Here is a 9,537-nt window from a genome sequence, read left to right as displayed (position 1 = left end):
ACCACGGAGCAGCCAGCAGATGTTCTCACCAAAGCAGTGCCCATTGAGAAGCTTGAAAAGTTCAAAGATAATATGAAAGTTACAAATTAAGAAAGGGTGTTAAATGATAATTTGTAATTTTCCATATTCCTAGGTTCCTTAATATATCTAAAAGTCTATTCATGTATCAGTAAGTTCCAGAGAATGTCATTTAATATTCCTAGGTGCATTCACTTATTTACTAGAACTTTCTATGCATCAATATAACTAGAGGTTCTATGTATTGACAAGGCACTGCAATGTCATAATTCTCACGTTTCTCTTCATTTCTTTCCCCAAGTGAATTCATTTGTGACCAGCTTCAAAATCCTTATGTTTCTTGTCATAAGAGACTCTTTGGAGTGTTGTTATTGCTGAAGGTCTCATGCAATTATACCATGTATCCATTTGTGAGCAGCTACAGCGACATGAGAATCACTGTGACTACAGCTACAGATACAATAATTAGAGCAAGCATTTAGCCGAGTATACAAAAATAAATAATTCTAGAATCTGTCATCAGTCCCAATATAACCTTCCAAACTAACCAAAGCTATATATCATGGTCAGGTGTTAGTTGTCTGGTAACTCGTCATCTGATAAACATACTCAATTGGGAGTCTCATCCGTAATAATAGATTCACTGCTAACATTCGTAACCAATTGAGAAGAAACAACGTTATCATTGCGATGAAACAAAAAATACATACTCTAGATCACGGACCTCCTGATGACTCGAATTGAGTTGCAGCAGTTGACCGTCATTTATCCTTTAATGTCCTTAAAGGATCTCATTGTATTGGTAACCTGCAGTTAAAAGGCCGTAAACAGAGGTGGATATTAAGATCCTCTAGGATAGTGGAATAGGAATAACTCGGTGCAAGATTTCAAGTTCATGCAATAGGAATTCTTGATGACTTATAGGTCATGTGTTTCATTTTCAGGTTTATATGCTTCCCATTTTAGGTGCCGACACTCTATTTGGTGCACCTTGTTGAAATTTTTATGTCCAAAGGGAGACTTAAAATGTTGAGCTGTGATCGTTTGCAAACAGTTTCTGCCACCGCTGAGAATGAATTCAAACCTACGTATCCTATCTGATTTGAGTATGGCTCTAAATGTCTCAGTGTTTTGTATACTGGGACGGCCAGTTGAGTGCTCATCTTTTCACCAGTTATTTACAATGTTTTTATGTATTTTTAGTCAACCAGTTTATAGTAGTATTTAATAACAATTATTTCAACTCCCCTAAAAATAAAATATTTCAATATCTATTATCATTAAATCATCTTTACCATTAGTATTTTTTTTATTTCTCGTCGTTTGTTTAACACAAGTTTCATGCGAATCATCTTTACCTAAATTGAAAACAATTATTTTTGTGTTAATTGAAAACAAAATTTGCTAGCGGCTTTGTTAGGATTTTTTCCACCAAACACCCCAAAAATATCCGGTTTCATCCGAATCTCTCTCAAATTTAACTATAATACCAATATTACCCTTTTTTACAACAATATCAATATTACCCTTGTTCATATATTTTTTCAGCTTTTAACTAGATCTTCATATGTCTCATAAACATTCATGAATGAGGATCAAGTTTGATGGAAGAGATGAAATTAAAGGAAAAGGTCTTCCAATAAAGTGATTTTCACCAAGGTTGTCAAAATTGCATTTTGCTTAAGGTCGAAAGGGAATAACAAAATCACAAATAGTAAAATTTCAATTAAAATTGAAGGACTTTAATTTACTCAAGGACTTTTGTAGAATAGATATAGGATAGCAAAATCGCAATTAAAATCGAGTGATGTTACTCGAGGACTTTTGTAGAATTGATATAGGATAGCGATCGCGAATCGTAAAATCGCAATCAAAATCGAGGATTCTACCAAAACAAAAATAATGCTAAATATATGATATAAATTGCATATAGTCATAAATGACTCAAAGTTCAAAGTGCACAAAATGCATATACATAAATGACTTCAAATATTCTTTGGTAGTCATAATAATGTTAAACAACCTAGACAAAATACTTAAAGTCAAAACCTATGTCTGACAACTTGATCATAAGTGAGTAAGTGGCTATAAAGATTTAAGGTAAAGACTAGATGCCTAACAAAATTCTTAAAGGCAAATGCTATATGCAATCATAAATCACAAAGAAATCGCCAATTATATGGATTATCCTCCGTCATATCAACACATTCATTTTCAACAATCTCTTCATTTCTCCATCGTCAATAGATGAACCTTGATGAGGAAGTGTGGTGTGTGAAGTGAAAAGATTGAAAAACTTTGTATTTTTTGTATTTATGGAACCGACGCATGGGTACAAATCAGGTCATTTGAAGAATCATGTAAAAAATTAACCTGTATAAAAAAATGGATAAAATCCTTCAATATCCTGCGATTTTGAACATTCACGATTTTGCTATGATTTTTCCTATTTTGGGATTCTGCTATCGATTTGAGTTGTTGAAGATAAGTAAAGTCGCAAAATCATTCTTTGACAAAATGATTTTCACTTTAAGTGATTTTTTTTTTTTTTACAAACCTTTAAGTGATTTTTAGTGTTTCAACTTTTTCAAAATTACCTACTTTTTTTATGATCACGTATCAAAGGATGAGGGAGACGAGCCTTTGCAAAATCAAAAAAATAAAAAAGGAATTTGGAATTTTCACTTTAAGTGATTTGGAATTTTCTTAGAGGCCATTACTTAATTTTGGTTGATATTTGTTTTTTAATGGAATGATTTGAATCTCTTCAAATCATTCCAAGCCCTCTATCTCTTGAGGGTTTTCATGCTATGATTTTCTACTTTAAATATTATTTATCAATTTTTTTTGTTAAGTCCAAATTTTAGATCTTGTTCATGGTTTTTGAACCTGTATTTTTTAAATACATATTCAAACCTGTATTTGTCAACAAGAAATTACTCCATTCACCATTGTCTCAGAGAAGGGAACCAATGGGCTGATTTTTTAGCTAAACTCTGTGCACATCGAATGAAATGATACTTCTCCAAGTCATCATAACTATATATTGCATTATTTCATGTATTCCTTTTATACATTTGGGAAATATTCAGTTGAATCCTAATTTAATTTTCATAGCAGGCTAAGAAAAAAGCAACAAAAGATGAGAAACAAATAGTTAAATAACAATGATGAATTTTGCATCAAGAAAATATTCAGTGATATTTTATTAATTAACAAAAACCCGCAATGAGTTACATACATGTGAACAAAAAGAATAGATTCACATTCATAAAAAAAAATAAAAAAAGAGCTTATGAGAAGTTGAACCAGTACAACCATAGCAATTACAAAGGTGACGAAGAGTTTTTTTTTCTAATCAATATATTTCCATATACTAGTCATGGTATAATTGTGTGCGAATTAATCAAGGAAATCACAGTTGTTGCGTCATATAAAATAAGGTTGATGAACGACCAATCTGAGATATCCGGAGTGATCTAACCATAAAGTATAAAGCCAATTAGTTCCATTAATGTATGAAATACTCTTGTAGGGAGCAGCTTCAATATCCTTATGATACAATTATACTATCAATCTGTTTGTCTGGTAACTCATCATCCGATAAACATACTAAATTCGGAGATGCAGCTAGATGCGACAAGTTAGCCACTACGTTACTGCTATTGGATCCAAATCTGGATAAGTTATTGGGAGCCACATCCGACAAACGTGAAATAACATTCGGTGGTGTTAAAGTAGATTGACTGCTAACATTCCCAAACCAGTGACAGGTAATAAGTTAGGAGTGGCTGAACTGCCTACATTGTCAAGCCGGCATCCCAATTGTACATCAGACCGATAGTTTGGCGGTCTTTGCTAGTGTGAGACAAGAGCATATGAGGAAGAAGTTGATCAAAGGTTACTAGGTTCCAGTGTGAGATCTTGAGCGTCTTGAAGAACAGAGGTGTGGTGTTCAAAACCTTAATGTTACCGCTAATAGTAATAAAAATGGCACCAATAATACTGATTTGAATGAGGATGATATAGAGATTAATCAAGGAAATTACACTCGGTGGAGACTGCAGACAGAAATTTAGCAGAGGTTAAAAGAAATAGACAAATCAAATTAACGAATAGATGCATCTACGTTTAAATTTGAAACAGATTGAAATTAATCAAATTAGAGAAACAAATCAAAGAATTTTCATACCTGTAGTCATGCCATCCAAGGTTATCAAAATCGGGACTTTACTTCAAGTCAAAAGGGAGTAGCAAAATCGGGACTCGTAAAATTGCAATTAAAATCGAAGGATTTTACTCAAGGACTTTGTAAAATTGATGTAGGATAGCAAAGTCGGGACTCGTAAAGTCGCAATCAAAATAGAGGATTCTACCAAAACAAAAATAATATTAAATATATGTTATAAATTGCATAATGTCATAAATGACTAAAGTTCAAAGTCCAAAAAATACATATACATAGGGCAATTGAAGGAATGAAATTTTTTGGCCTTTTGGGTATTTATAGAACGGGTCATGGATTCAAATCGGGGCAATTTACGAACCGGTTCAAAAAGTGACCCTTTTAAAAAAACAAAATCCATCAAAATCCTGCGATTTTGAATGGATTTCACGATTTTGTGCGATTTTGATAGGATTTTGCCTGTTTTTGGGACTTTGCTATGAATTTGAGTGGTTGAAGCTAGCCATGAGTCGCAAAAACCAGATTTTAAGACTTAAGTCGGGTTTTTGATAACATCAATACCATCTAAGTCTGAATTTAAAAGAGCGGCTCGATCGATTCTTTGGGAACGAAAGCATAAGGACCAAGGAGCACCGGCAACAGCTTAAAAATAGAACTTTGAACCCTAATTTTGACATTTAATTCAATGTTTAACGGCATCCCTTTTTCTTCCTCTGAGATATAATATACTATAATAAATATAATAATATAATAATATTTCCTTAAAAAGAAAATAATATAATAATTTTTTATACATAATATATTTATAATATAATGAGACTAAAGATGCTTTTTTAGCTCATATCTTTTTTAGCTCATATATTTGTTTTATTTTATTTTAAGGTGTAAATATTTGGAATAAAAATAATTATCAATAAGGTTTGTTTTTGTTTTATTTATTTATTTAATATTCAAAAACTTCAAAAAGGTTCCTTTAAAAATTAAAAAAAATAATAACTTCAAGAACATTTATGTGATATTTTAGTTAGTTTTTTTATTTTTCCATCGTATTTTTGTTTTGGTTGTATCCTCAAAATTTCTAAAAAGATTTTGCTTAGTTCTTTTAAGTCAAATATAGTTAAAATACCAAAAATTTATTTTGTTCTCTTTTAGTCAAATATTCTAAAACTTAAAAATAATGGTTTTTTTTTTGTTTTGTTTTTATTTCTCGGTCAAATGTTCTTAAAACCCCAAAGAAAATAGTTTTATCATATTAAAAAAAAACAAAAACAATTACCCTCTTTCACTTTTAGATTAATCAATGCTATTAAGGTATTTTGTTTGTTGCGTATTCCAAGTTATGTCTAGGAAAACTTCGTGCTATGCATCCATATAATTGTTATCCTAGTGCCTACCCTCAAATGTGGGCGAGTTATTCTAACCCTTAGTATCCGGTGTGAGATGATCGGTCTCACTTCTAATGGAGGAGCAATCAAGGAATTTTTCACTAAGTTCTTGAAAGTGTTGTAAGAAAACATCGAGGCGTTGATATAAATTCAAGGAGATGTAAACCGGAACACTGGAGAAATTATCAAGGTCCTTGAAACAAATCTTGGACAACTCGTAACACAAGTAGCTAACTTGGCTAGAGATGGATTTTTAGGTAATATACTTGATAACCCCAACAATCATAGTTTTAAATAGAAGTAGTTCGGGAAGAAGTTGAAAATGAGTATGAATTTGAGAACAGAGGAGACACGGTATTGGAACTTATCGATATACACTTCATTTTCAGGATAACCAAACATCAACTACGAGATAGTGATAAACCTCAAGTACTTTCATACTATCTGAAGCTTCCTTATTTACCTTTCATAATGATTGAGGGAAATAAAAATGAGAATAAAGTAGAAAACAAAAAAGAAGCTTCCTAATGTTGTTCCATCCTATGCCAAAACTCTACACCCTCCGGAAGTAAAGAAGAAAAATACAGATTACATTTCCTTTTATCGATATGTTAGATCATAGCCCTGTTTACAACAAGTTCACGAAGGAGTTTCTCTCAAAACTGCGAGAAAATGAAATTGCGATGCTCATGGAAAGATGATATTTTGTTATACTCAAGAAGTTTCCATAAAAGAGGAAAGATCTTGGACACAAACATAGACGAAGAAGTTGAAAAGGAAAGCAAGGTTGAGGAAAAAAAAACGAATGTCCAAAGAAAGTAAAAAATAAAGTAGTATGGTTTTCGAAACACTCATTGATAAGATGTAAATCAGCATCTCTTTGGCTGATGCTCTTCAAAAGTATTAATTGAGAACAATGACCGATTAAACAGAGAATAGGATTTCAATATTGACGTTCTTTCAAAATGACGAATCATGTTTTAAAACTAGTTATTGTCATACCAAGACTGCTTTGAAGATAATCAATTATGCTCTAATGCACTCGAAAAGCTTTGGTAAGAACTTTTTCAGAAATAGGCGGATTAGATTTTAAGCAAAGCATTTGCATTTGTGAACTTCTTCAGGTTTAACAAGTGCATGGTCTTTACAAATTTTCCATTTACAAATACTGCAAATTACCAAATCATGCTATGCTATTCTACTAAGTATTATTTTGCAATTTTTTTTCCGTGTTTAAGTAAACATAGGCTATTATTTTGTGAATGGCTTCTTCTCTGTGTATTTGGAATACTTTCAAATACAATTTATTACATTAATTTGCAATGACGATAGTATATATAGTCCTTTATATATATTTTTCAAAATTTGGACTGATGTCAGACAACAACTCGCATAAACGAATTAGAGGAGGGAAATGGAGTTGTGGCTAGTGATCTAATTAGTGTGGAATTGAGAAGAAGCAAGGAGAGGAAATCTAACTTAGAAAAGGTTGACTAATCCAATGATCGATATGGAATCATTCTACTCTTCTTCACGCGTCCACTCTTGCTGCCCACTCGGACATTGAAACCAATTGTTACTTCAGCAGAAATGTAATGACAGTGTCTTGTTGTTAAGAAAAGACAATGACCAAAACAAGATCCATGAATAATTTCTTTCGACGGACAAAATAACTACGATACATAGCAATTATAAAAACAGAGAACAAAAACAAAACGAAAAATTTGGCTTCGCCCAGGTTCAAACCGGAGACCTTCAGTGTGTTAGACTGACGTGATAACCAACTACACCACGAAACCATCTTACTGCAATTATTCATCAAACATCACATGTACTAAATAGCTTAAAATAGTTCTTTTTTTATCAATTAATAGGTTAAGTTAAGTTTGCAAAAGGAATTTATATAAGGCTAATGCTATATACCATGAAACAAAAGGCCACGAATTCACACAGCATGCGGCAATTTTTCTTTGATTAAATAATGGAATAAATATTAAATTGGTTTCTGGTGGAAAATATGGGTGGTGATAATCGAAATTCTTGGTTTTCGTGGATATATGGTTTGTAGGAAAAAGTATTTCCCTTTATATAATGGTGTGATATTACTTGCATAAAACAACAAGCTTGTTAAGTTCAGTTTGCAAAAGGAATTAATTGGTCTTTTTTGTTTTATATATATGTCTTTGTGTAAATGACTATAAATGTCAAGAAAATTACTCTTGCAGAAATGTAGTTGAGACGATATAGAAGGAACAACGTTATCATTGCGACGAGACAAGAACTACTTACTTTTTCAGGTAGAGGAAGATGAGTCAGATACTCAGATCTCGGGCCTCTTGACGACTCATCATTTATCCTTAAAGGATCTCTCATGCCATGGAACAATGTTATCATTGCGACGAGACAAAAACTACTTATCCTGCAGGCTAGTAATTTCCTTCAAGCTTCTTATTCAACCTGCAAGATTTCAAGTTTCTTGTAAAAGGATTTCTTGATGACTTATAGGTGTTTGTGCAAGGTCACGTCTTGCACTTTCAAGTTTATATGCTTCCCATATTAGGTGCTGACATGCTATTGCGTTCTAAGTCCAAAGGAAGACTTAAAATGTTAAGGTCACGTCTTTACTTTCTCTATTTGATACAATCATATAATTTATCTCTTTCAAAAGCATGAGATAGTTTGGTGCTTTGACAGAAAAGGTATGTATACTACTAAGAATACATACCATCAGTGCGTTGATCATATTATTAATAGAGATGAATGATGTGTTAAAGGTGATTTGAATAAACTTCGGTCTATACATTCGTCCAAAGGTAAAACATTTTATTTGGCGTCTTGGGAGAGATTGTTTACTAAGTAGATCAAGGCTGCACAGAAAGCAAGTTGACTATCCATCTGATTTTGTCGTTTTTCAATCATACGTAGAATTGAATTAGCATTTATTTTTTGTATGTGCTGCAGGTGTGGAACGTTGGAGGAAATATGATCTTTGGCCTATTTTGGAGAATATTATGCATAATGCAGAAGGTTTTGGTGACTTTTTTATGAAAATTTTGCAGCATTTGACACAAGATCGGTTGATAAATTCTGCTATGGTTTCTTGACGCATTTCGATGAAACTAAATGTGCACTAATGGGACAGTAAAGATAGGTTTTGATCAAATAATGCAGCATGCCAGCGCAGTGTTTCAGGTGTGGCAGCATCATCAGGCCCGTGGAGCACGAGTAACTTAGATGCTGCAATGTTTCCTGGCCAGCAATATGTAGTGATCAGTATGTGTGATGGATGAATATGACAATTTCGTCTTTGCTAAACAAGATTGGTGTTCTCCAGATATGAGTATTGTTGAAGTTGAGTCTTGGCGTTTACCACACGCTACAGCTTGGATTGTATGTTTGCGGTCCAAAAAGTTACTTCTGAGATAAACAAGATTGTCTTTGCCTTGTAGTGTTTGTTTACCTCGTAGTGTTTGTTAAGTTTTGCGGTGATAGAAATTGATTTGGTAAAATTGGTTGTTTAAAAGTGAGATGAATGTAAAAAAAAGTAAGAAATTATAGTTGAATACATTCATGGCTAACAATCAATAGTGACAAAAACTTCGACTTGTAACTTCAACTTAGAATCAATTGTAAAGGAAACATCCATTATAGCTGAGAACATTAAAACATGTCAAAATCAATTGTGCACCTCTTGAATCAATTTTGCCTCATCTAAAAGTAAAATCAAACATACATGTAGTATTTTAAGCACTTAAAAAAAACAAATAAAAAAAAAAAAATGATGTGACGGCAAATGATTGGATATATATGATTCACTGTTCTTTCTTATTGTCATATAATTCCTGCCTTTGATGAAATGGCACATGCTGCTAGTTTTCATAATCATAAAAGACACTATTCAATCAAATGTGAATAGAGAAAATGCTGATAAAAAGAAAGCGAGCAATA

At 32.5% G+C, this 9,537-nt stretch overlaps 1 non-coding gene across 1 annotated transcript; it reads right to left on the bottom strand.

Annotated features, from left to right (window-relative positions):
• Window positions 1-7,314: 7,314 nt before the first annotated feature.
• On the bottom strand, window positions 7,315-7,388 carry TRNAV-AAC (transfer RNA valine (anticodon AAC)). Its single transcript has one exon. It is a non-coding gene; the product is annotated as a tRNA-Val (tRNA).
• Window positions 7,389-9,537: the final 2,149 nt, after the last annotated feature.

The sequence above is a fragment of the Medicago truncatula genome, chromosome 6 (genome assembly GCF_003473485.1).
Source record: "Medicago truncatula cultivar Jemalong A17 chromosome 6, MtrunA17r5.0-ANR, whole genome shotgun sequence".
In the NCBI taxonomy this organism is placed as follows: Eukaryota; Viridiplantae; Streptophyta; class Magnoliopsida; order Fabales; family Fabaceae; genus Medicago; species Medicago truncatula.
The sequence above is the reverse complement of the archived record's forward strand: the minus strand, read 5'-3'. Positions and strand labels throughout refer to the sequence as shown.